Source organism: Oenanthe melanoleuca, chromosome 10 (assembly GCF_029582105.1).
Source record: "Oenanthe melanoleuca isolate GR-GAL-2019-014 chromosome 10, OMel1.0, whole genome shotgun sequence".
Taxonomy (NCBI): Eukaryota; Metazoa; Chordata; class Aves; order Passeriformes; family Muscicapidae; genus Oenanthe; species Oenanthe melanoleuca.
The window spans coordinates 16,258,230-16,284,774 of NC_079344.1; the positions used below are offsets into that span (position 1 = coordinate 16,258,230).

The 26,545-nt window shown below is 49.9% G+C and overlaps 1 protein-coding gene across 4 annotated transcripts in view; it reads right to left on the minus strand.

Annotated features, from left to right (window-relative positions):
* ZNF609 (zinc finger protein 609) overlaps positions 1-26,545 on the minus strand; it is a 63,934-nt gene that overhangs the window by 14,866 nt on the left and 22,523 nt on the right. The window lies entirely within an intron of this gene.

Consider the following 26,545-nt stretch of genomic DNA (forward strand, 5'->3'; position numbering starts at 1 on the left):
GCACATTTACATTCCTGGAGCACCTCAAGCTCAGGACTGTTACCTTCAGTTCATGTCCCACACCCCATCAGGGGACAAGGATCTCACAGGGCTCTCCTGCCCTGCCCATACCCATGTAACCCTGGGGAGCTCTGCAGTCACAGAGATCACACCCACAAGTCCTTGTGCAGGAGTTATCTGTGCTCCTGCTTCAAAGAGCTCGTGGCAAGTTCCTTAATGATGGCTTCTGTAATCACCCCTGGTGAGGATGCCTCTTGGCTATGGCTCAGATGTTAATGCAGTCAATGACTTTGGACCCAATGGTTCACTAGAAGAGCTTCTGCTCAACCAGCAGGACAGGACAAACGAGTAGCAGACTCCCTCTGGCACCTATGAAAACCAACATCCTTCTCCTTCCAGAACTACCCTGTGACCACCTGCAGACACAGGCACTTGCATCATATCCTTCTTCTCTATGCAAGTATCTGCTTCAGAGCCTGATCCAGCCATTGTGCTCTCTCTGCACAGAGAAACCAGATCCCACAGCCAGAACTGGGCTTGGAAAGCCAACAAGCCAACATGCCAAGTGGAAGCCTGGCCAAGCCACCCTGCTGCTGAGAGGCCAAGGTCCTTGGCTGCCACGAAGCAGATTACAGCAGTGTCAGGAGGAGGATGGCTGATGGGCTGATTCTGTGGCTGGCCAAGGCAAGGGCAGGGTGGAGACCTTCCCATCCTTTGGGGTTCATCAGCCAAGCCAGCCATGGCCAGCCATCCCTGCACCTTGGCTTGCAAGGACCTGCAGTAGCTCTGGGGCAAGTTGCTCTACTTCAGCTTAAACCTCCTCTCTTTTACCATTTGTGATCTTTAGACACTGGGCTACCTCAGCAGAGAAGCAGACTGAGGAAACTCATCACATCAGCAGGAAGTGCTGACCCGGGCTCCAGTTTCAAGCAGGCAAAGATTCCTATAGAGCACCCAGTTCTACTCCCAACCCCCCTAAAACTCTGCTGAGGGAAAACAATACACCTGGAGAGCACAAGTTTGTGGTTACCAAGTGTGGACACGGGCACCAGCCCATGATTCCTTCCAGCCTTGCTGCTGACTCCCATCCTGGTCCTGACCAGCTGCCAAATTTCCCTGCTCCCTCTCTTGCTCACACACCTCCATCCTTCAGGAAAGGGAAACAACTCCAGCAGAACCTTGCACATCTAAACTAGCCTGCTCCACCCAATAGGGTGCCCACAAACACAGCAAGTGCCTGGAGCATCCCACCTCCCCACCAACTCCTGACCCACAGATTCTCTTCACATCCGTGGTGACACACACCTCTAGGCAGAGGAGCAGAGAGAGGATATCACATCCTGGCTCTCTGATAAGGCAAGTTGATTTACTCTTCCAGCAGAACACAAAGCACTTTCTGCCTGCAGCCCTCTCCTTGTCCTGCATCCATCCTCTCTCTAGACAGCTCATCAGAGCAACATGCAGCCCACTCGGCACTAAAGATGCCTGGAGATCTTGAACAACAGTGGTTGAACCCCACAGTCCCCTCCCCAGCAGCACAGCTTGTTATCCACAACCACCTCCAACCTCCCACCAACAGAACTAGTTCTCCCCCAGGAACTCATCTCCAGACCACCCACCTCCAAGGCTGCCCTAGGGCCAGTGGCCCAACTGCACCCCATGGGATTCAAGAAGGGTGGTTTTGGCATAAAACCACCAGAAGGCTGCCAGAGGAGCTTCCAGAAGACTCCCACAGGAAAATCACCACCCAAAACATAGCAACCTCATCAGCAGATCCAGGGCAAGATGCTCCAAGGAAGCATGAGGCTCCTTTGAAGGGACTCCTCAATGGCACATTCTGCTAACCACAAGTCAGTCTGCAGCAAAGGAAGAGCCAGGGAGGAAGCAGGCAGGGCCACCTGGCTGGGGTGGGCAGCGAGAACAGCCCAGGGAGTGGCAGGGATCACTGCCCCCACTGCCTGTGGAGCAGTGGCTGTGTGTGCACATTGGGGACCTGCTGAGACCGTTCAGCTTCCTTCCACTCTGCAACAGAAACCACAGCGCAGCACAGGAGCGTTTAATTACAGTTCCAGCTCTGCTAATTATCGCCCGGTCACATTCGTAATCTGCATTATGCCATGGTGCATAATAAGCAGCTCACTGAGATCTCTAATAAGCAAGGCAGCTTGATGGGATTTCATATCTCACCCTGCTCTGTAACAAACAGCCTCTTTCAGCAGCTGTGGGGAGACAAGGCAGCTCTCCTGCTCCCTTGCCTGAAGCTCCAGAGCAAAATAAAAAGGGTCCTGATGGTTCCTCAAGGGTGAGGGCAGGAGCAGAGGTTCCCCACTGGGACACAACCAAAAAAAACTGAAAGCCATGCTGGAGGAAAAGACATATGAATTAATCCCTGAAATTCACCTCCCCCTCTATATGTGTCTTATCTCCCCTTGCCATGTTCTTTTCTCCTGCTTTCTGAGCAAGGTCAGGAGATGCAGGATGGCTGGGAGAGCCCTATATACCATGGGGCAGCTCCTCTGGCTGCTCTTCCCCTCCAAGGGAGAGAGGGAGCCCAGGACAATGCTGGCAGCACTCACACCCCACAGCACTGAGCATCCCATCACCTCCAGGGCTGTGCCAGCCGAGCTCACCAGCCCCAAAAACAAGCCTTGTACCTTCTGGCCACCCCCTCATACCATTCCTGGGCCCTAAATCCCCCTTGCAGAAATAAAATTTATTTCTCTTTCCATTCTGGGTAGGCTCTAAGATTAAATACCTGCTACACTCTCACTGCTGCAGCAACCTGGTGTGTCTGCAGCCGCTCCTGTGGGAGTTACATGGGGTGAAGCTTCTGCGTGCTAGTGCTGGCCATCCGTGTCTGCCTGCCACTGCCTCCCCTAATGAAAGGCCTTTGTGTTTCTGGTGAGGCTTTCCCATCACGAGGAACGTGCTTTCACCACCGCCGAGGACAGAAGTGGAAAGGAGCCAAGCCTGGGCGGCAGCGACCAGCACAGGCTCTGCTCAATGGGAAAAGGAAAATCCACTGAGAGTCCAGGGTGATGCCAATGGCACCGTGGGATGCCAGGCTCTGGGGGACAATTAAAACCTATCCCTCATTACAGCCCCCTGGGAAGGTGGGAGGGGGTCTCACATGAAGGGAAGCACGGCAGTGGGTGCTGGCATGGGGAGATACACACAGTGCAGTTCCTGCCATCTTTGCAGCACTGGCTCCTTAGCATCAGCTGCCCTCAAGGGGACATCACAGCAATCACCAATGAGAGAGTTAGAAGAGGGCAAACCCTCTAAACAAAAACACCCCACTGATATAAAACACCCCACTGACTTTAATGTGGCTCCCTGGACCATCCAGACCACCCATTCATGTTTATGAGAATTTTGGTTTGTCTGCAATAATCAAAGTCAGGCAAGAAAAATGCATTTTGGAGAGATAAAAGCCAAAAGCAACACCAAAACCCGAGAAGAGCAAGCAGCAGAGATATCTGTGGTGCATCTCTAAGGGCAGAGAGGGTGTGAAGGTGGAGAGCATCCCCAGATCTGCACCCTATCTGTCAGTCAGGACTCAGGGTGAGACCATCAAAGCATCTGAGATGCTTCTAGACTCCAGTATATCCCCATATGAACAAGCTATGAAGCACACGGATCATTTTTCTCACCTACAAGGTCCTTCCACTCCTACAGACACAGAGAGACAAGAAAAGCCAAGAGGGAGCCTTGTTACTGGTCACGAACTCATGACTGTGTGTGCCAGGAAACAGAACCAAAGATGTTCCATGACAGGAGCATTGCTCGAGGCTTGCAGTCAACACGTCACTGACCAGCTCAGCTCAACCTTTGGGAGCTCTGATGTTCTTAACTCCTGTCCTGGTCTGTCACTACATGCCCCTCAGCTTTGCTGTTTCAGAGCAGGAGCTGGGACCTTTAGCTTCCAGCTCCTTGGAGAGAGATTCCCAGGGAGCAGAGCCATCCAGGTGACAAGCATCTTTGGTGAGCATCTCTAAACCCCAAAACCACAGCACCACAGTGCCTCTTCCCCTCCACTGACCTTGGCAGGAATTTCTGAATCTTCTCCAACCTGACCCCCAAAGCCAGGTATGGAGCCTGAAGACAAAACCCCTTTGTTGGCTCTGGTGCCCACTACATCTATGATTCCATCTTAAACCCACCTGCAAGCAGAGCTCCCAGTCATGTTCCCCAGCAACATCTGTTTTCGTCCCAACACAGGAGGTACTTAACCCCAGGCCATGTGCAACAGGCTCCAGAAGAACCCCTCCCCAAACAGTACAGCTGCCACTCAACACTGACTGCATTTCTCCAGCAAGAAAGCAGCCAACAAGAGCTTCCAACAAACACCCACATGCAGGGAAATAGTGGTGGCAAAAGCACCAGGTCCAAGGACAGAGCCAGGAGTGTGGTCTGGGGCACTGATCCCTATGCTGTTGCCCATTGTTCTTCCCTTTTGCTATAGCAAGAAGTTGAGGTCGCTGACATCAAGATGTGAAAAAAAGGATTCTGTTCTAGACAAAAGTCTCCCTTCCTTGGACAAACACAAGCTCAAATAAACGAAGGCAGTTATTTCTACAGACCATAGCTACACTTGGGGAATATACTGGCTCCTTAGTTGGCAAATCTGAGCTGACAGGGCAACAGGGCAGCTGCTCCAAGAAAAAAGGATTAACATTTGCAACAGCCCCTCCTTACCAAGAAGAGCTAAATGCCACAAGGAAGAATTAATACTTCCATATGCTTCCATGTGCTCAGACTGGAGTGGGCTCAGCATCACACTTCCTGAATTCACTGCCCAGAGAAGACAAGTGAGTGTGGGACCCCCTGGCCAGTACTACCACCAAAGAGCCAGGCATTTCAGACGGGAACTAAGGAGTTTTAAGGAGCAGAGGTCCCAATTTCCCAGTCCCAGGGCTTTTAGCATCCCCCAAAAAAAAGCCAAGAGAGGCCAATTCCCCACCACTCTCCTTCACAACTTGTTCCCAGTGTTCCTCACCATCTGCTCCCACCTGTCAAACTTGGGATTCACGGCATCTCCCTTGGCTGTTGATGTCAAGGTGTAAAGGGAGTGCTCTACTTACAAAAGCTGCCTCCATGTCCTTTCCTGGCCATACCAAGCACCTGTACTCCAGCTCTGAGATTCAGAATAGGGGCTTTGCCTCCATCCATACAAATACCTTCCCTGGCCAGCAAGACCCTGCAAAATGGCCAGAGCAGATGGTGGCCAAAAGGATGGCACAAGGCAGGACAATGCTGAGGTTGGCAGCACATTCACAACTCAGACTCATTTTTATCTGGCCACTTTGGGGTGGACCTGGCTGAGGAAGTCTATTCTGGCCACAGGTGAGTGGGCCATAGGAACCAAAGCCTGGAAGAGGATATCTGCATAAAGCTCACAGTCCCACCACCAGCACCACCAAAACTGGTCACAGTTAATGGGAATATCAGGGTGAGACATCCCACCCAGTGATGCTGGAGGCACAACCTCCCACCATGCCAGTGATGGGGATTCAAACACCTGGCTGTGCAGACAGCCAGATATGATCAACCTCAGCCACGCTGCTGGAGAAATGCAAATACAGCTCAGCATGACTTACAACGAGCTGCTTTTCCTCTGCAGAGGAGAGGGGAATAAAATCACTGCTTGAACACAGCCAGTCTTATCTCAGTGCTTGCAGTGGTTTGAGATCAAGAGGAGGCAGACACCGCAGAGGCACAGTCCTGCACATTACTGTGTCTTCAATAAAGCCAGGAATAGTATCTAAGGCAGACGTGCTGGCACCGAGTCACCTGCTCCGACCACTTACAAGACTATCAGATCTGCTCCTGGAAGGGAAAAACGGTGTCTCCAGCAGGAGAGAGGTAGTGAAGAGCAGTGATGAAAGGGGACAGGTGACATAAGTGAGAGACATGGAAAATAAATCCAGGCTGGGACCTCTGTGCATTGGTCCTACCACATGTCACTGGGTCTCTGTTCAGCCATGATCAACCACTGATATCCCACACACGGGCCATGGGTCTCCTCATTCATTGAATTAAAATGAGGAGCAGGTGATTTGGTGGGGAAAAAGGGAAAGATCCTATGTGGAAAAACACTGGAGATGCATCTGTCATGGGAGAGCAGGGATGATTAGGAACACAGAGCCTGACCATGGGTGGCTACAAGCATCCTTCACAATGACCAGCCCAGCCTCCAGCCCCTTCAGCACTGCTGCTGCCATGGTCACCATCCTCACCTCTGGCAGGAAAACTCTAGTGACAGCAAGTGACTGGGAACACAGATCTCCCATTATGGCCCACAACCTGCACCCCCACCCTTCTGTCAACACAGTTATAGCTGACATGTGATTGACTTCTCACATTGCTGCTTCCTGCATCTCCATTCTCCAGCATCCCCTGCACCACTGACACCAGCCATGTCTCCTACAAGTCAGGTTTCTACATGGAAGAACCACTGAGAGGGCAAGTCTTGCTTTTGCTTATTTTCTTTCCACCAAAATAAGAAGGCAGCTGCATCCAAGGATCCGAGCAGTGCTCACCAGCTGCCATTAACAGCACTTGCTGGCCAGCAGATCTAAGCAGGCAAAGGAGAACATAAAAAGTTTCACAAGCACCTCAGTACATCTATCTCCCAGAAGGAGGATACAAATCCATGAGACCTTTCACAAACCACTGGCAGATCCAGCCACTGATAACTGATAAGAGCCATCTGATAACCACCAGCTCCACAAACCTGGCCAAATGACACAGAGGTTGAACCAGCCAAACTAGAGACATCCCTAAAACCTGAATCTGCAAGGCAGGCAAGAGAAATCAGATGAATAAACAGGATTTTTGTGGCAAGTGGCTTTAACCTGCCCACAGGGTCTGCCTTGTGCTATACAGCACACTGCCCAGCATCCTGAGCACCAAGCACAAGCTTCATCACCCAAGCAGCTCTAGGGATGAAGAACATGCTGCAGAGCTTGGCATCTCCATTACAACAGATCAAGAGATGAGTCTGAAAGAGGCTGAAAAAGCAGGCTCATAGAGACAGCAAAAACACAAAAGCTACCAACAAACTTTGGCCAGGATCAACAGCCAAGGACTGCAAGCCAAAGCTGACACTTGGTAGGTCAGGGCTGAGCACAAAAAGCTGGCACAGCAGCTCAGCTCTCTGTTAGGCAATAGCATGGCTCCATCTGCCTGCCTCAACCTTTCCTTCAGTTTTTTCACTCTATCATTTCTCTTGCCATTTTTTCCTCTACCTCAGTCTCACAAATCTAAACCCCTAAAACATGGACACTGTGGCTGCTAGGCCTCCAGCAATTAATGCCAGGACATGGCACTCCTGCACACACACCCACATACATACCCACAACCCTACATGCAAACTCAGGGCATTAATAATTCAATCACTTTTAATTAATGCTTATCCAGGCACAAAGTCCTTACCTTAGAAAAGCTGCAGTACACAGCAGTCAACCAGAGGGGAGACAGCTCAGGATTTACAAATCACTTCAGTACAAAACTGGATTCTTGTAAATATAGACCAAGACTTGAAGCAAAAATGAGCTGGGCTCTGACCTTTCTCATCTAGGATGGGTTCCTTTGCTTGCTCAGTGCACAGTCCAGGGACCAGCTTAGTCCACATCCATCCCAATATTCAGTACCCTCTTCCAGGTGAGAATGGACAAAGTCACTGCAACCACTCTGTCTCTGTGGACCCATGGTAGACAATACAACTACGTGCATGGATGTGGTTTTATTACACCACTAAGAAAACAACTTTTAAACTTGAAAAGCACAGGAGATGATGTGCTAAAAGGCCCTGGTGTTTTCAGAGCAGAGCTGAGAAAGAAGAGATGGAGCGTGGGGTAAAAGATGGGCTTTGTTTGGGAGTGTTTTGATGAACCAAGCTGTGAATGTGGGGACAGCTGGACCTTCCACAAGAGCCAAAGCTGTGGCATTGGGTTGTGCCTCCAAGGCCTCAAAAATGGCCAACAGCAAGTATCACTCACATTCAGAGTCACTATGCAAAATACAGGGGGAATATGGAGTTGCAGACATAAATAAAGCAGTCAAGCACCATCCAAAGATGATCCTCTCAGTGACCTAAAAGGGATCATCTGCAAAAGGGCATCTTATTATCCCAGAATGGTTTGGCTTGGAAGGGACCCTAAAGCTTATCTCATTCCATCCCCCTGCCATGGGCAGGGACTCCTTTCACTAGTCCATTCATGACAGAAAAGGACAAGAGACAAACTGAAGGAAGTTCAGAGAAGAGACACAAAAATAACAAGGCTGAGGGGATTGGTTTGGAAGAGGAGATTAGAAGAGCTAAATATGGATAGCTTGGTTCAGTGACAGCTATGTGGGGACACAGCCCTAATCTACAAATACATAGGAGGTGAAAACATCAAAGGAGAGAGAGGAATTACGCAGAGGATGATGCAGAGGAGCAAGGAGGAAATGGGATGAATCAATGAGAGGAACGTTTAAGACAGACATTTGCCACAGCTTTCTGGCAGGAAATTTTTTCCTAAGTACACCAGTATTTTCCAAGTGAGAAAATCCTTCATCCTTCCATTCCTCTGCTCCTTCCCTCTTTCTTTCCCACAACCCTCCATTAATATCATACTGCATCACTCCCCACCGCACTCCCTAAGTGCTGCTCACCCCAGAACCATTCTGTGCCAGGTTCTGAATCACCAACAAGCAACATTCAAGGTTTTCCCAAGACATGGCAGTAGTCCTTCTCCTTTTAGAGAGCCAACATCCAGCAGCTTTGGAACTGTCCAAGTTCAGATTAGATTTGCCAGGTTTTGGCAGGGTTTTACTTAAATTTTGGCAGTTATCTTTTCTTGACGTTCTTCCACTGCAACCACGATAACAAGCATCTCTGATGAGAGAGCAGCTTCAACTCTGTGGTCCATCTCTGTGGGAGGATGGTTTGTAAGAATAGTGTTGAAGGCAATCTCCTCTAAAGAATTAGAGCTGTACTGAGGAGTGGAAACAGCCTTGCCTGACCCATGAGGATGAGTGTTATAAAAGGGCAGGTTAGCTAGTTGTCAGTTAGTTGAAGATGGGGTCTGCTAGCTGTGTGGTGAGGAAGAAGGGTCACAAAATCTAAGATGTCCTGTGAGGGACAGGATGGATTTAACTGGTCATGCAGAAGGGAGAAGGAAACTCTCAGAGAGAAGGAGGGAAGGAGTCAGTGCTGTGTGGAGCTGCCCGTGGGAAACTCACAGACAGAAGGCATGAGGAGTTTTTAAGATAGTAAGGGACAGACTCCAGTGTCAGTCATGCCTCCACTGTTACACCTCCATGGCTAGACCATGAGGTTCATGGCCAAGCAGATAAGAAAGAGGTTCTTCTCTTATCCCATCAATCTCCCAACACAAGGCAGTGGCAAGTTGGAGAGTTTTCTAAGCAGTTCTCCTGCACAAGAAACTGTCTGCCCACAGCTACAAACAGCATTTGGTCCTGAAGGTCCTGTGGATTGTGGATGAGAAGCCAAGCCAGATGCTCATGCCTGTTAAAATTTGTTTGGGGAAGGGGTAGGAGGGAAGGAGACAACACTCAGTCCCTGCAAAGCAGGGTGCACCTCCTGAGGCACCAACACAGCTCCTGGAGGAGGTCTAGCATGGGGAGGGCACCAGAGGACCACAGCTGTGACACTTACTCTAGTGGCACCATGAGAAGCATCATGTCCAGATCATGGGGTGCACATAGTTATGGACAGGGGGAAGAAAGAGGCAAATCCATTCATTGGATGCTTCTCCCAGAGACCTTCCATCACATCCCACATACACCACGAATACAGAGCATTTCTACACATGGGTTGTTGCCAGGTATTGGCAGCTCCTGGAGAGGCTCAATTCCAGGGTGAGACACACATATTTCAGATGCAACAAGCATCAAAGTCAAGGAGGAGTTTCAGACCTATTTAACCCTCAGACAAAAGGAGACATCTTCCTTTCATCTATTTAGTAAAACCTGCTCAGGAGTGATGTGCACATCCCAGCCCCCACAGGCTGCACGTTTAGGAAGCCGCCCACTTGGCTCTCATCTCCTCTTCTTTGTAGATTTTGCTCCAGTTGCCAGGAGAGATCCTGGTGCTTTCCAGACACAAAGCCAGCTCTGTTCCACGGCCTGATGGGGAGGTTACAAGAGAAGAGAGAGCAAGAAATGAGCTCAATCACATGATATGAGGATGTGGGTGAAGACAACGGTGTCACCACATGTGTCTCATACCAGTGGCCACAGAGAGGGAACTGGTATCTGGAATGTGCCTCTATCTCCCAGCACGCAAAATGGAAACCTCATGCTAACACAGGAATGACAAATGTGCTGTGTCCTACAACTGCATCAGACCCCTCTCCCCAAACCCCAGTTTTCCAGCAAATTCCTTCAATCATGCTATTTTAAAACAGCACAAGTCAATATTTATACTCTGGCTGATAAATGCTGGGCTCACCCCAACTCTTCAAGCAACAGTTTGCACCCATGTCCATCAGCTCCCATCAGGAACATGCAGGAATCAGTGCCTGCAGGACACAGAAAATTCCATACGAAGTTTTTCAAGCCAATTACCAAGGTTTTATTAATTACTGAAATCAAGATGCTGCCTCACTATTCCTGAGCAGAACAGTGTCCCCAAACAGGACACTGACCCCAAAGCAGCACAACACATGCTCATATGGCTGTGAAGTCTCTAGATGAGCTGTAAGAGGAGCAGGAGTGAGCTTCCCATGTAAACCCACAGGCTCCCATCACCTACTCTCACTCTGGACTTTAATTCTAGCCTTTGGGATGAAAATCAGCTTTCCTGTCTTTGGCTCAAATGCCTCTTGGTGCCCCTGCTGTGATTACAGAATCACAGACCAGTTTGGGCTGGAAGGGATGTTAGAGCTCACTGCAGGCAGGGGCATTTGCCAGGGGGAGGCAGAGCCTGTGGGAGCCAGTGCCTGGCTGCTGGACACAGCTGGGCTGTGATGCCTGAAGGTCTCACCTGGCAGGTTTTGTGCTGACGACCAGCAGCCGCCAGCGGTCGAGCAGCAAGGCTGGGGAGGATCGATGGCTCCCTGCAGGGAGAAGAGGAGCTGAGCCAGAGCCAAGCCAGACTGTTAACTCATCACCTGCAGGCCACCTACAGCCAAGGACTGGTAGAGCCACAGTGGGGCTTTCAGCACATCTCAGGGAGCAGAGGATGCTTTGTGATTCACATCACAGGACTGTGCCACCCGCAGCTCCTCCTTGAGAGTTCTCCGAGTAAAAATGGAAAAAGAGCTTCAAGTAGCTGCACCACCAGCTCCTCTGGAGCATACCAAGGGGAAGAGCTTGCATCTGAAATCCAAACCAGCCTTCACCAAACAAGGGTGGATGCTGACACCACCCATGGCTGAAGCTTTCTGCTAGTCCAATTAAGCTCCAGGAAGGTTTTTAGCCTCCAACCTCACATTTCTCAGGCTACATGCAGGGATACCCACGGGTCACCAAATTCCAGCTAACAAGAAATTGTTCCCCTTGCTACAAAACAAAGCAAAATGAGAGAGAAAACAGTCACCACTGAAAAAACACTATCCAAAGCCAGCAGTCACTATGCCTCCTTCCATCCAGCAGCACCTTAGACAGCACACAGACATGTAAAAATGAGATGCCAGGGGCTGGTGGGCACACAGATCAGGGAGTAGTAGAGCCAAATTTATATTCAATCAACACTGGATTTTTAGCTGGCATCCCTAAAATAAGGCAAGGATACTGCTGGAGTTAGACTCATTATAAGCAAGTATAAATCTTCAAAAATTTCATTTCTTGCCCTGCCAAAATGTCTTCAAATTACCAGCCAGCTATTACAGAGAAATCCTAATGGCATGAGGAAGAGCAGAATAATAATAAATAAGGGAGTTTTAGCCCCAAGGATATCATGCTCGAGTACTGGGGTTTGGGATCATTTTGACCAAGAAATGCTGAGGGTTTGTGGTCACATCAATAAAAAGGATGTCCTCAGCACAGAGGAAGCCACCACCCCCACAAGTCCACGTTTCCAGGTTCTTTGGGAAGACGGCACCACAGTGTTTTTTGGCATTTAATTCTTAATTTATATATACCTTTATTTTTTATACTTCAGGATCCTGGAGAGTTAAAAGAAAAAAAGAATGACAAAAATACGGTAAAGGCAGGATAAGCAGGATACCAGAGTCCCTCCCAGGAATGCCTCTAGATCAGTGTCATGATCTAACTACCAGTGGGACAGTCTTCCACAACCTAGTCTGGAAGTTCCAGTACCCCTGTTATGGCTGTCCCATAGCTTTTGATACCTCTACTCCAGACTGAAGCAGACAAAAAATATTTCTGTCTGTAATAAACCCATCTGACCTTTAATCACACTGTCTCTCCTGAAAACACAGCAGCAGCATGTCCATACACATCCTCTACTCCCACTCATACCTGAGGAAAAAAAGCAACAGCTTTTTATTGATAATAATCACACAAGATGTTGTTTGGACAGAAGGAGAAGGTTCCCATTGTGCCAGCCAGCAGCCCTGGGATGGCTAGGACATGCTAATGTGCTGCTGGTCTGCAGGTTGGGGCTAGGAAAGCAGGAACTGGCCAGGGAGAACCAGGGCTTTGTGCAGCTCTGCAACACCTGGGAGCAGGCAGGAAAGTGCATATGAAGGCATGATGTGGATGGATGGATGGATGGATGGATGGATGGATGGATGGATGGATGGATGGATGGATGGATGGATGGATGCTTGTGTAACCCCTGTGCTCAGAGTGGTGTGGCAGCAAAAGTCCTCCTTGCACACTCTTCCCATCGTTTGGGATCTCTGCTAACATCTGACCTGATGCTGGCTTTTACCAAGCCAAAGCAGGTAACTGGTGCCTGTCTGAACACCACCCAGATCTTCTCTACAGCAGAGACCATGGCAATGTCCCCTAAACATCATGCAGGGACAACCAAAGAGCTTCCCAAGGGCCTCCAAGAGCTGCTGGTAAAGGAGAAGGGCACAGCTGATACAGCAGATCCCAGAGATGCTTTGTGGCCACGGAGACTAAAAATCAAACACTGGCATTTGAAGGACAGTGTCTCAGAGAAGGAAGTAGATGGCTGCAGGGATGAAAGCCTGAGAAAAACTGCATGAGCACTAGGAAGGACCACTGGGAGTGGGAGGGGGTTCAACAGGATTAAAGAGTTGAAACTTGGTAAAAAGCCTGGAAATCAGTCCCTGCAGGATGGAGGAACACCAAGGGACAGGATGAAGGAGAGGACCAGAAGAATGTCCCTGGATATGGTAACAGTAGCTAGGCAAATAAGCATGGGAAAAGCCAATGGGATACACCAAAACCAAGGGTAAGTGCTGGTGGAGAAGTACTGACATCCCAGAGGAGCAAGTGAAGAGACAGAGGTGGAACATAGCTGGAGTCATGCCGAACACTCTGCCTTGGGCAGGAATACCAGTCAGGGAGAGACTTGGGAGGTAGCCTGGCAGAGGAGAAAGCCTTTTTCCATCACATCAGCAACTTCCCACCCCGAGAGAGCAAGTGCCCTCTGCCCTCTGTGCTGGCAGTCTCCACAGCTGCCACCCTTGGAGATTGCTGAGCCACAGGGTCCTGCTCCTTCAGCTGAGCATTTCCAATATTCTGTGACTGTCATTCTCTTCCCTTGAAAGCCCAGAGACCATAATTCATCTCTCAGCTGGCTTTAGCTGCTGTGCAAATGACCCCCAGCCTGGCAAGACATCCTGCCCATTAGTCGTCACCTCAGCCTGGCAGCTATCACTGTTACACATCAGCTGCAGGAAGCCAGACAGTCTCTGCTCCAGCCTGTTTGCATCCTTGGGAACGCTAGGAGTCATCTAGCCACCTCCTCAGGCTGGGAGAGACAGCCCTGTGACAGCCCTGGCTTAGCCACTTCCCTTCTCTGGGGACCACCGCTGGGCACGAGCCAGCCAACGTGGAGACCTGCCCTCTTCTGAGCCAGCAGCTCCCACCTTCTCACACACAGGCAGAGGAATATCTTGGAGAAGGGAAGCAGAGCTTCTGTGCCACAGCTGCAGACACATCTGGTTTTAATTGCATCAGCAAACCCTAAGCAATTAATGGCAGGGAGGAACAGGGCACGGAGAGAGAAAATGGGTACAGCAAGCAAAGGGAACCATTTACTCCTTCCCTAAGCAGAGGGACATTATTTTACAGCTGCAGCTGTGGTGGCCTCACTGGCTGCATCCCACTCCTGGAGCATCTCTTGTTTTGTATCCAGATTACTACCATGCCTTGTTTTGTGATTTTAGTCCTGAAGTCCCTTAACCAGTTATCTCAGCCCCAAACAGAGATCTCCAACCCCGCCATACCCACAAAGCCTTCCACATGCTTCCCAGGAGCCACAGGTCAGGCAAGTGCCCATGCCAAGGGCAAACAGGGACTGGAGACAGAGTCCCCCACCACCATCCTGAAGCTCTGGTCTGCAACCGTCTGCTCCTACTCAAAGCAGAGCCCAGTCCCCATCATTATCCCTGCCCATCCCACTCCCTGGGAAGTGTCTTCCTGCAAAGCCTCCATAGCTTGATCACAGAGATCACAGCTCCTCAAACACAACCTGGAAAGGGCAAGGCACTGGGATGCCAGGAAAGCATTGTTGTCAAAAAGCAGTAAACCATGTGCTAGGATCCCTGACCATCTTTGCTGCATCTTCAGCCACAGGAAACAGAGCTTAAGAAAAAGCCTGAATACAAAAGCACCAAAAGCTGAGAAAAAAAACCTTCCAGGAAGGGGAAGATGATGGAAGATCAAGGAGATGCTGGCCTGATCCCCAGCTGGAAAACTCAGCTCTGAAAGGAAGGCTGACAAATAAGGAAAGTATCCATGGGAAAAGTCTCCACCAATGGTTTGCAGCAGTCTCACCTAACTCTGCACTTTGTCACGCTGGAAACCCAGCCTGCTCCAGGATGGTACAGCCAGGCAGAAGCAGTCTCCCCTCTCAGCTCTGCTCACCTCTCCTCCCACCATTGGAATACAGCACTATGGCAATTTTTTGCTCAGTTTAGTGAGTACCAGGACTGCCAGGACTCCAAAGGCTCAGGGCCTGGCTGTGCTCCCTCAGAGCATGCCCTGGGCACTTCACCCACAATAGAAAATAGCTTTTGGATCATCAACAAGCTTGTGTCAGGATTAGGGGAGTCATTCCCTCTGCTACCTACAATCTCAAGCACCCCAAACTCAGTACCAGTAATCCCAAGGAGATCAAACAAAGTCTTTGGCCAGATCCCAAGTCCTCCTCCTGTTCATGAGTAAACCCCAAAAATCCAGGGAGCTGGACTGGTGAATTCAGGTATGCTTGAGGCATGAGGCACTCCATGCTGGAAAACTGCTGGCTGGAGCAGGGTTCTGGCTGCCAGCAACTTGTGTCTGAGAATACCCCCAGGAATGGGCCATTAGGCACCCCCAAAGGGTGATTTCACTGCTTCTCGAAAAAGGCTCAGCAGCACAGACCCTGTTCCCAGGACAGTTTGGGAATGAGCACAGCAGAGCAGTAGACACCTGGGTAAGTTTAACCCGCACAAAGTAGAAACCGAGGCACCCCATGACTGAGCACCAGCAATTAAAACCTAGAAAACCCACCCTTTATCACCAACCCTTGGCTTTTAAAGATTCAGGCCATTATCAGTAGGATTGGGCAGGTGTCCTGGTGTCCATAAGGAGCTGTGCTCCCCAGCACATGGAACACAGCCAGACAGCAGTTTATCCAAGTTATTTTCTCTGTCTGAGGAATGACATTACAGGAGGAGAGAGGACTGGACAGAAGCCTGCCCTTCCTCCTTGCCCTGCACAGAGGCTGATCACATGCTCACCCAGTGGCGAGGAGCCATCCAGAACCCTGCTGAAGATATTGAATTTGCCAAGAAGCTGAAGAGAGGTGCAAGGCAGCAGGCAGTGATTTATGGAGCTGACGTGCCTTCCCAGGTCACACATCAATAGGAGCCTCACCTCCTCTGTGGGCCAGCAGCCAGGCCGATTATCTGTCCTGTGCTGCAGGATGCAGTGCCAACAGCCAAGCACACATCACCCAGCTTGTTTGCAAAAAAAAAATGATAATAATAAATAAAACCCTGTAGATCCAGGTGATCTTTTGCTCAAGCCCATGCTTGCCAGTGGTAAATGATCAAGCACAGCAGCCTGCAAGAAAGCATGTAATGCCTGGAGGCTGACCCTCACCAGAGCTCCTGGAAAGCACAATGGCAGCCAGCAGCAGGAGCTGCCTGGCATCTGCCCATGGGGGCTCTCCCACCTCAACCCACCCCAAATCTGGCCCTAAGATTTTTGCAGTGTTACAGACATCAGGATAGAGCTGGTTGCTCCATGAATCCTGTCGCTGGTGCAGAGCTAAGAAAGCAGGAAAACAGCCTATGCAAAGAAGGTGCTCACATGACCACGTGCAGAAGCCACGTGCCTTTTACAATTAGCCCCTGCTGACAAATGCACTTTTTTTGAAAAAAATCAATTTTAAGAAATCAATTTTTCAGAAATTTAGATTTAATATGGTATTTCCTCAAATCCTTTTTCCTCTGGTAGACCTGAGGGATAAGCTGAGAACCACCCGCACTCAAGTCACCAAGCTGAATCACAGAAACCTGAAGGACATAAGCTGCTGGAGCTGCTGGCTGCCAACACTGCATTAACCTTTTTTTCCCCTTCCTTCTGTTTTACTGAGTAATCCCCAGATGCAGCCACTCAGCAGCAAGATGCCATTCAGTATTCCTCAGGGAGTTTCAGAGCCTTTCTCCCTCTGGAATCAACAGTGGAAAGAAGTTTGTGGTTCTTGTATGACAGTCCTGTAACGAGAATTCCATAAATTCTGAACTGTATTTCATCAGGAGTTTTAAAGGAGAAACCAAATTTCACAGGAGAGAAACTCAAGACGTGGGTTGAGACTTTAAAAAACCAATTTTTTGTTCTCTCGGATCCCACCAAATGCCTTGGATGATGTAAACTTTTGAAGGAAGGGATATTCAGAGATACTCCAAAAGAAGATGTACAACACCTGAAGCTCCTAACCTAATCACCAATGAAAATACAGCCCAAAACAGTGAACCAACCTTGTGTTTTTTACAGGAATGAACAAACTTGAAAGAGCCAAACAGTCATGTCTGAGAGCAAAACAGCAAGGATGTGAGAGTTTGGGTGCAGGCAGGTGAGCATGACCACAAAAAAGCTTTACTCTTATTTTTCAGCCCATTTTGGTGCCACTGGCTGCATGCTGAGCTCATGCAGACAAGAAACAGGACCAACACACTCTGTCCCATAGGACAGGTGGCTCTTCAGAGAGGTGAGACTTCATCAACATGGAATCTAAGCAACATATTCTCACCTGTGACTTCAAATCACCTAACACACCTGGAACCCACCATTACATAATCCAGAACCTGAATGTTTTTACACCTCAGATAGATATATTACAGAAGGCCACAAACATGCATAAGCCATCCCTTGCTCCACAGCCGTGGTGAGAAGCCTGCAGTGCCAGCCAAAACTGGGACCAGGAAGGACTGGAGGTGTTAATCTGGTAACAAAAATGAAACCTTGAGGTTGTGAGCCAGGCTCTGTCCCAGCTGAGCTTGCGTGCTAGAATTTTAAGAAGGAGGTTGTTTGCTGACAGCTTAAAGGATTTAAGGGAAGGATTAACCATGGCTTTGCTGATGAGGAAACCAGTGGCAAACTTGGAGCAATCCCACAAGCATGGGCAGAAGCTGGAAGAGGACATGGAAAGGGCGGATGAGCCTTCAACAGCAAAAACAATAGGGACAATTTCTTTTGCACAGTGAACTGGACTGGGAGCAGCTCCTCCCAGCATTAACAACCTTGGTTTGGTGCCCACCAAACACAGGACAGCCAGCTCTGGAGTCCTGCCTTCACAGCACTGGATCATTGGGGTAACTGGAGGTGTCCAGAAGCCATACAAGTGAGAACACTGCAGACCTCAACCATGAGGAAAGGTGCCTAAATAGAACAGAGTGGAAGGCCTGGAGGGGAAGGACGTGGTGGTGGGAGTCCTGCTGTGGAGATGTGGGAGGAGGGAAATCCTGCTGTGAGCAGCAGGCAGAAAGGAACCACAGATCCACAGCACATCCTGGTTGCTTCAGGAGAGCTTCGTGTTGTTGCTTAAGAACTCTGTGAGCTGTGTCTACAGCTGAATGAGGCTTATATCCAGGTGAGCAACACAGATAAAAAGCAGGAGGCAACAGATCTGCTGCAGACTGGCAGAGGAACATGAGCCTAGAGGGGTTTGTTTCCAGAAAGCAGGATGCTGGTTACCAGGAACACACACAGACCAATGGACTTGTCTGGCAAGCTGGAGCCCAGCAACAAGAGCATGTTCCAGCTGGGAACAGCTAATCCACCCTCTCAACCCAGTGCAGCTGCTCGGCAAACAAGCACGGTCCCCTTAAGAGAAAGCACAATCAGCCCAGATTTAGCTGGAAGAGGGTGGGGATATCGCTGAGCTCCAAGCCATGGTCTGAACCTTATCTGCTGCTTTAATACCTATCAGTGTTGATACAGATTAAAGGATTAGTCAGGATTATTGAAGGCAACCCTCCCTCGCCCCAGGCAGTGAGGATGGGCATGGGTTCGGTGCAATTCCAGTCTTCCCCTGCATCCACAGCCCTTGGCTGCACCCTTGAAGAGAAGGAGCCTGAGAAATATCTCATAAGAGGCTCTCCATGAGCAATGGCAACCATGAAACAGATGTAAGGGAGGGAGACTGGGCTCCCTGGGAAGAAAACAAAGACTCACCAGCCGGAATCCAAGTGGGAGTTGGGTTTGTTGTCCCTACAGTTGCCTACCAACACAGCAAGCCTTCATGGACTAGCACCACCACCAGAAGAAACCACCTCACTACAATCCACCCATGGCTGTTTATTCCTGCTGTGGTCCAAAGCCCTCTTTTCCTAACACAGGCATTTGTGGACTGTCAGGAAACTGCCTGGTTAAAACCTGCTTTCGATGTCACTCAGCACAGCTTTTAATTAGATCATGCCCCTGACCCAATTCCCCACATGGCTGCACAAACCCTTGAGCGTCAGTGTGGGAAGGGGTGGCCAGGAGTAGGCAGGACACCTCCTGGGGGAGCAGTAAAGCTCCAATGACTGCACAAGGAGGCAGGAAGGCTCCTCTGCCCACATTTAGGCTGAACACAAACCTGTGAGGTTTGAGATCTCCCATCTTCCAAGAGATCATCACCAAAAACCAGCTGTGTCCAGAGAACTTGGTCCTGAAACCTGGCTGGGCTGAAAGTGGCTCAGGACAATGGCAAGATGAGAGATACCACAGTAGAACAATCTCCCAGTTCTGCCTCCCATCCCCATGTATTCTGCTCCCTTCTCCAGGCAGAAACCATTAAGCAAAGACTATGGCTGTCATCTCCTGGATACCAGGAGCTCACATCCCAGCCTGTCATCCAGGAGAGACAGACTCTGAAAGGACACAGGTGGAGGAAAACACATGTTGCCCAGGTGAAGAATGCCCAAAAAAGTTGTGTCTACCCCATCCGAGGTCAGGCTGGACAGGGCTTGAAGCAATCTGGCCTAGTGGAAGTGTCCCAGCCCATGGCACAGGGTGGAATGAAGTGAGTTTAGAAGACCCTTCCAATCCAAACCAGCCTGTGAGTCTATGAAACACTAAGATGGAACCAAATCTGGCTCCCCCAGCTTTCTTGCTTCTCGCACCAGGACAACAGAAAGGAATGGCAGAAGCACTGAAGCTATCAGCAACAAGAAAACAGGTAATGTTGGGGCAAAAGGACAAAAGGACATCACTGATCTGAAATGATCACCTGCAAGAGCCAAACTTAGCTTACAGAACCACAAAAAAGTTTGGGTTGGAGAAGACCTTAAAGCTCATCCAGTCCCAAGCCCCTGCCATGGGCAGGGAACACCTTCCAACTTCTCCAAGTAGTGCATTCACATCCATATGCCAACATCCCACATCCTGCAGTGATTCAGGGATGAAACTCTGGATCAAGCCTCAAGCCCAAGGCAGTACCCCCTCTCCATCCCCACTTCCCCCAAACCATTTCCTCTGCAGGGTGAAGTCCAGGCAGCTGCTTCAGCCATTTGTTTCTTCCCACTAAAACACTACCAGGCTACACATGGCTCAGAAAGGAACAGGGAGCCCTGGCCAAAAAATACACCCAGATAAAAGACTCCTTTCCCCTGTACAGAGAAGATCAAAACCTTCACCAAATTGGTCGCACTTCACTCAAAAGCACACACAGTACAATCACCTCACCATAAGACACAAGCTGAAGACCTGCAGTGTTGGACATTCAAATGATACTAAGAGTCTATGTTGAGATGTTAGTTTTGGTCCCATAAAAGCAAGCAGGGTTTCATAAAAGCAAGCTGCACTGGGCATTCAGGGGCCAACAGCAGTAAATCTGACACTGGAAGAGCATGCCAGCCCAGTGCCAGGACAGGGTGACAAATTCTTGGCCCAGATGGAAGAGCAGCTACTTTCAGCCTCATTGGGTCACAAGCCAGCTGGAGCCCTTCAGTGAGTCTCCACAGCCAGGCCCCACATCCTGCACCATGACCCCAGGCAGCAGCCAGAACAGCTCCCAGCCAGCACAGATGCCTTCAGCCCATCCTAGGAATGTCAGGAGCTCCACAGGCAGAGACACTAAGGTGGTTTTTGATGATGCTTTCTGATGGTGCTTTCCAGAGCTCCTATTTCTAGACCGGAGAGATCCCTGAGTAGGAACATCCTGTCCCACCAACACTATCTCTTCCAAGTTAATATCATAACTGTTTATGGAGTCAAGCCTACCAGGAGCTGGACTTGATGATCCTTGTGGGTTACTTCCAACTCAGGATATTCAATGGATCATCACTTTACTCATCTGCTCACGGGTCATGGTGTGATTCCCAGGTGGGAAACACAAGCCACTAGCCAAGAGCCTCAGAGAAAGTCCTCTTATGAGTGTGCTTTTAATAACGCCTTGTTAATTGTGAATTAACTGAACTGACCCAGAGCAGCCAATCCCAGGTCCTTTGGGAGAGGCACAGGGCAACATACAGCCCATAGAAGCATGTTAAGCTTCCTCCAGCAGCTCTAACTCTGCCCCTCAGAAAACAGATGGCATTCAAACAGTATTTTGCTTCAGGGCCACGCAAGTTTGGAGAACACATGCCACGTATACCTACACATCTCATCAAGGAAGAAGTTCAGCTCCCTGTCACTGCACAAGTTGTCAAACAGTCACAGCATAGGGACATGTGACTTTTAGCAAGAACACTGCCAGAAGGAGAATGACAAAGGGGGCAGCGCTAAGACCGCTGTGCTCTGCTGAGCTCAGCGCCTCTCAGGTGCTGAGAGCCAAACTACTCCAATGCAGCATCAACCCACTTTCAGATGGATCTTCATACAAAAGCTCAGGGATTATCTGTGTCACACTGCCACCATCACATACTCGACACCTAAAGCTACACAAGCTATCACCCTCATTACATCAGCTTGTCACAGGAGATGACAACCCATCCATGAGCAATCCATTGTGAGGTGTGAGGAAGATGGATGTGTGCATCAGCAGTGTTCCCATCAATCTAACCACATTGCATGCAGATCTCTCCTCTCAGGGATTCAGTCATCTCAGCCACAAACTCCTGAAACTTCCCTGACTGCTGTTAGACCACCTCAGGCAGCATGTGACAAATTCAAACACTCTTGTGGAAAATTCATAGTCCTCCAACCCCCCAGGTTGGAGGTTCCCCAGGAGGAACAACGATCTGGAGCATTCAGAGCTTCCTAGGATGGTTCTTCGTGCTCACCCACAAATTGTTTTACAAGACAAAGTCCCAACAGCAGTACTTAGTCTCCAGCAAAGATTATTTTTGGCAGCTTTATCAGAACAGTTGTCACTCCTTTAATCTCTCCTTGGATGAAAGCACGTTTAGGAAAACAGTCCAGATGCTGGAATTCCAATAAAACAAAAACCTTGGTACAAGGCAGTCCTGAAGAGACCTTTATAAATAAACAGCTTGGGGGGGTTTCTGCTCAGCAATGCCAGGCCCACACTCATAAACCAGAACTACATGCTCCCCTCCCCAGGAATCAGAAAACAAAAGCTGGTTTGGGTCACCCAACTGCAGGACACACATGCAAGAACTACTCTTGCAACTCTCCTGCCCCTAAATGGCCAAGCTACTCATACCACTCCATGGATTTTTAACAAAATATTCCAAAATAACAATTTACAGAAGGAGTTACAGCCGAGCCAAGAAACTTGAGCTAAGAAGATGTTATGGGAAACTCGCCATCAGCTCTAAGTGAGGGTCCACAGAGCTGATGAAATCTCCCATCACAGCAACAGGTTTGTCCACTCCTCACACATCTTAGTTTAAAACTGGATATCATCCACAAGGGCTTTGAACCTCATAGCAGCATTTCTCACTCTCAAGAGCACTCACCAGCAACAGCTCAGCACCACTGAATCACAGATCAGTTTGGGTTGGAAAGGATCTTCAAACTCATCTCTTTCCATCCCCTACCAGGGGTATGGACATCTCCCACTAGACCAGGTTGCTCCAAGCTCCATCCAGCCTGGCTTGGAACACCTCCAGGGACGATGCAGCCACATCTTCTCCAGGAAACCTGTGCCAGGGCCTCACCACCCTCACAGGAAACAATTCCTTCCCAATATCCCATCTAACCCTGCCCTCTGGCAGTGGGAAGCCATTTCCCCTTGTCCTCACACTCCATGCCCTTGTCCAAAGTCCCTCTCCAGCTCTCTGGGAGCCCCTTTGGAGCTCCCCCTGGAGCCCCAGGTGAACACCCTCAGTCTTCCCAGCCTGGCTCCAGAGCAGAGGTGCTCCAGCTCTCAGACCATTTCATGGCATTCTCTGGACTCACTCCAGCAGCTCTGATGTTGGGACCTCTAGACTGGAGGCAGCTCTGCAGGTGGGGAATCACCTGCGTGGGGCAGAGCTCCCTCCCTCCTCTTGCCAGATGCACTCCTCTGGATGCAACCCAAGCTGGCTTTCTGGGCTACAACAGACACTGCCAGGTCACATCCAATTTGTCAGCTACCCATATCCCCAGGCCCTTCCCTCAGGACTGTGCTCAATCTATTCTCCACCCAGCCTGTGTTTGTACTAGGGATGGCTCCAGCCCAGCAGCAGGACCTTGTACCTGGCCTTGCTGAGCTTCACAGAGTCCACACAGACCCACCTCTCCAGCCTGCCAAGAAATCTTGACGAAATCCAACCATACCACACGGCTTCCTCGAACTCCAAGGCCACTATTAGCAAAAATTACACCATCTCCTCCTCCTGAACCATACTGGCCATGTCCAGTAGGTCTGGGATGACTCTCATCATGTACTCCCAGAGGACTCCACCTAATTTCCAACTGACAAGTCTCCAGTATACTGAAGAAGGCTTATTTTTCCCCTCTCCTCCCAGCCAGGGAGGGCAGGAATGGCATCCCATTAAATGAGCCAGAAGAAACCCAACCCACCCAAGGCAAGGCCCTGTCTTTGCCATTCACTGGCAATGTCAGCATGAAATGCAGTTGTCAGAAGACTTCTTGGGTTTCCTTAAGTTCTTCTGCCAAGTTCTGATTAAAATCCTCCTAAGTGGTTTTCTCTTTATTCCATTTCCTAGAACTGAGAAGCAAAGCAGACCTGAAAGCAGCTCTGAGTGCTGGTGGAGCCAAGAGCCCCAACAAGCCAAGCTGAGTCTCCCACATCAGCTCATTAGTATCAATGGGAAATTGAAAGCAACGCTCCTTCCATCTCCCACATCAGATGATCAGCTCCCAGAGGAGACTGGGTTTTAATGGCCTCACTCACTGGCAGGAGGCTGGGATTGCTCAACCAGCAGGGGCTGCTGAGGCACCTCAATGGGCGCGGCTTCAGTGTCATGTGTGAAACAGGTCAACCAGGAAGGAATATTCCCACAGGCTTTCAGGTAACACACAACAGTGGAGCAGTGGCTAAGGAGAAAAACACTGCACTGTAACACATCTCCATGCCCAAAACCATCCAATTTACTCCAGTCTCTCACCCCTACTTGACATGCTCTGGTTCATGATGATGGCTTCAAAAGAGAAGGCAACCTCTCATCACAGGCTCCTTGTGCTACCAGCTTGAGATCTGCACCACACTGGATTCCCTCTTTGCCCAGAAAAATCTGTCTGCTTTGGTGGCCTGGAGGATGAAACCATTGGTTTCTTTCCCAGAAACAACAGGTACCTGCAAGTCTAGTTGCTCTCGTTCCTGTGGCCAAAGGCTGGAGGCCATCAGGTCACCACGAAGATGGCTTCTGTCCTCCCAGCCAAGGGTAGCTAAGGAGAGCCCCTTCCCTGCAGGAAGGTAGATTTGGTCCCAGGGCTCAAGCACACTGAGAGCACTGTACAGGGATGGTGCAAGGGAACCCCAAAACAGCCTCTGTTCACACAAGAAAAACCAGAACCACGTGTTGCTGCCCTCTCTGCTGTGTCTTCCTCCTTTGCAGGGCCCCACATGGGAAACTGCTCCTGCCAGAGCCAAAACGCTACTGATGAGTATACAGCCTGAAAATCCCAGTACTTCCATTTTTTAATGCCATGAACCTCTTTATGGTCCCTGGGGGAGCAGGAAGACACTGACCCTACTGAGATAGCACGTGGACAGGACACATGCTGGTCCAAGCTACTACTGAAGGATCTTATCCCAGGGAACACCAACAGTTCCTATTTTCTTGGTCTGGAGGAAGCAGCAAGGGGGAGCACAGGCTGTGAGCCCCTGTAAAGCAGGGCATTTTCCTGGGAGGTGGCTCTTCTACAAGCCAGGCAGTGATCTGGCAAAGCCATGGTATATTTGGTCACATTTGGGTGTGGTTTCATATGCAACCTTGACTTTTTGTATGCAAGATCCATGTATTCATGTATGCTTCAACTCTTCCCCCAGGTCCAGGCAGGGACCTGCTCATGGCCGTAGGGGTTTGACCAAAAGGCTGGTTTCCTTCAAAGGGCCATTCACCACTCAGCCCCTCTGCTCCCACACCCTGCCCACAAAGCAGAGCATTAATAGCCAGCCTGTGAGACCATAAAACACTAATGCCCAAAGAGTTCCTGCACCTTGACCTTCTGGTCAGCAAACCAGGTCCATGATACACAGACACAGTCACCTCCTTCCCCTCCAGGCCACAGAACAGCAAATAGCCCTGGAAACCCTGAAACCTTGCTCTGTGTACAAGGCACCCTATAGATCCACTGGTTCCACCTAGGCATGAGAGCTTTGCCAGCAGGGGACAGCTCTGCTTGATGACTTTGTCACCACCTCAAAGAGCTGCCTGATACCCAGCCATCCTCTCCTTTCAGCCTGCGAAAGCAATTTTCCCTAGCCTTTAATCACATAGAGCCCAGACTCAGTGCTCTCCTGTTTTTCCAAGCTTCTCTAAGCCATTTTATTCCCAGAACTTGGCTCCAGCTTTCATAGATTCATAAAGGCTGAAGACCTCCAGTCTTCTAGTCCAGTCATTAACCCAGTGCCACCATGCTCACCACCAAACCCAGAGTGCCACATCCACACACTTTTCAAACACTTCCACAGATGGTGATTCCACCACTTCCTTGGGCAGCCTGTTCTAATGTCTCACTACCCTTTTAGTGAGCCCTTTCTTTGTTCTCTTCCCCTTCTAAAGGGACATCCATTCCTTACCTCACAGTGAGTGAGAGGGACACAGAAGTGAGGACCTAGGGCTTGGCATCCCACTGGGGAAGGAGGGTCAGGATCCCCAGCTGGAAATAGCTGCTTGCAGCTAGTGTAGCCACAGTAGCCATGGCACTCAGCGAGCACCATGTCTGTCTGGGACCACACAGACATCACAGCCTCTCCTCTGCACCACAGCGATGATGGAGCATCCCAGCTGCAGTGGTACCAGGGATTTTTGGGATGGCCTTCCCTTTCAGACAACAGACTCCACTTGCCACCACCCACAGATGACCCATCAGGTGGGTGCAGCTCTCTCTCCTCCAGTCCAGCTCGAACACCAAGGACCAAGACCCAGCTCCAGGGTCCTTTTTCTGAGCCCTGATCCTAGGATGCTGATCACCAGCCACATGGCATGCAGCTGACTCCAGAACATGCCACAGCTGTCTGTTAAGCAGATGAGTGGGCCACTCCCAGCGGGGCAGGCAGTGTACCTGCACCTTGACAAGTGAAGAGAGGGGTGGGGGAGTGAGCAGGGGGAGTCTGGGAACAGCATTCACTTGCACAGTACCTGGGGAAAATATCACAACACTGCATTTCCATGGGTAATGGGGGGAGCAAGCAAGCTTCTTGGAATGAAATTACTTTCTGGCTTGGAAAAAGAACCCAAAACCACAACGCCACAACCACAGGACTTGTAGCTGCAACAGTTTTCTCTACCCAGAGCACCCTTGTGCTCCCTCCAGCAAAACCCATGCTCAAGCCTAACAGGAGAAGCCAATCATGCAGAGAACAGGGAAAACTGAGACACACAGGCTCCAGCATTTGCATTAAGGGAGGGCAGCCCAGGGGGTTCTCTTACTCCCTTAG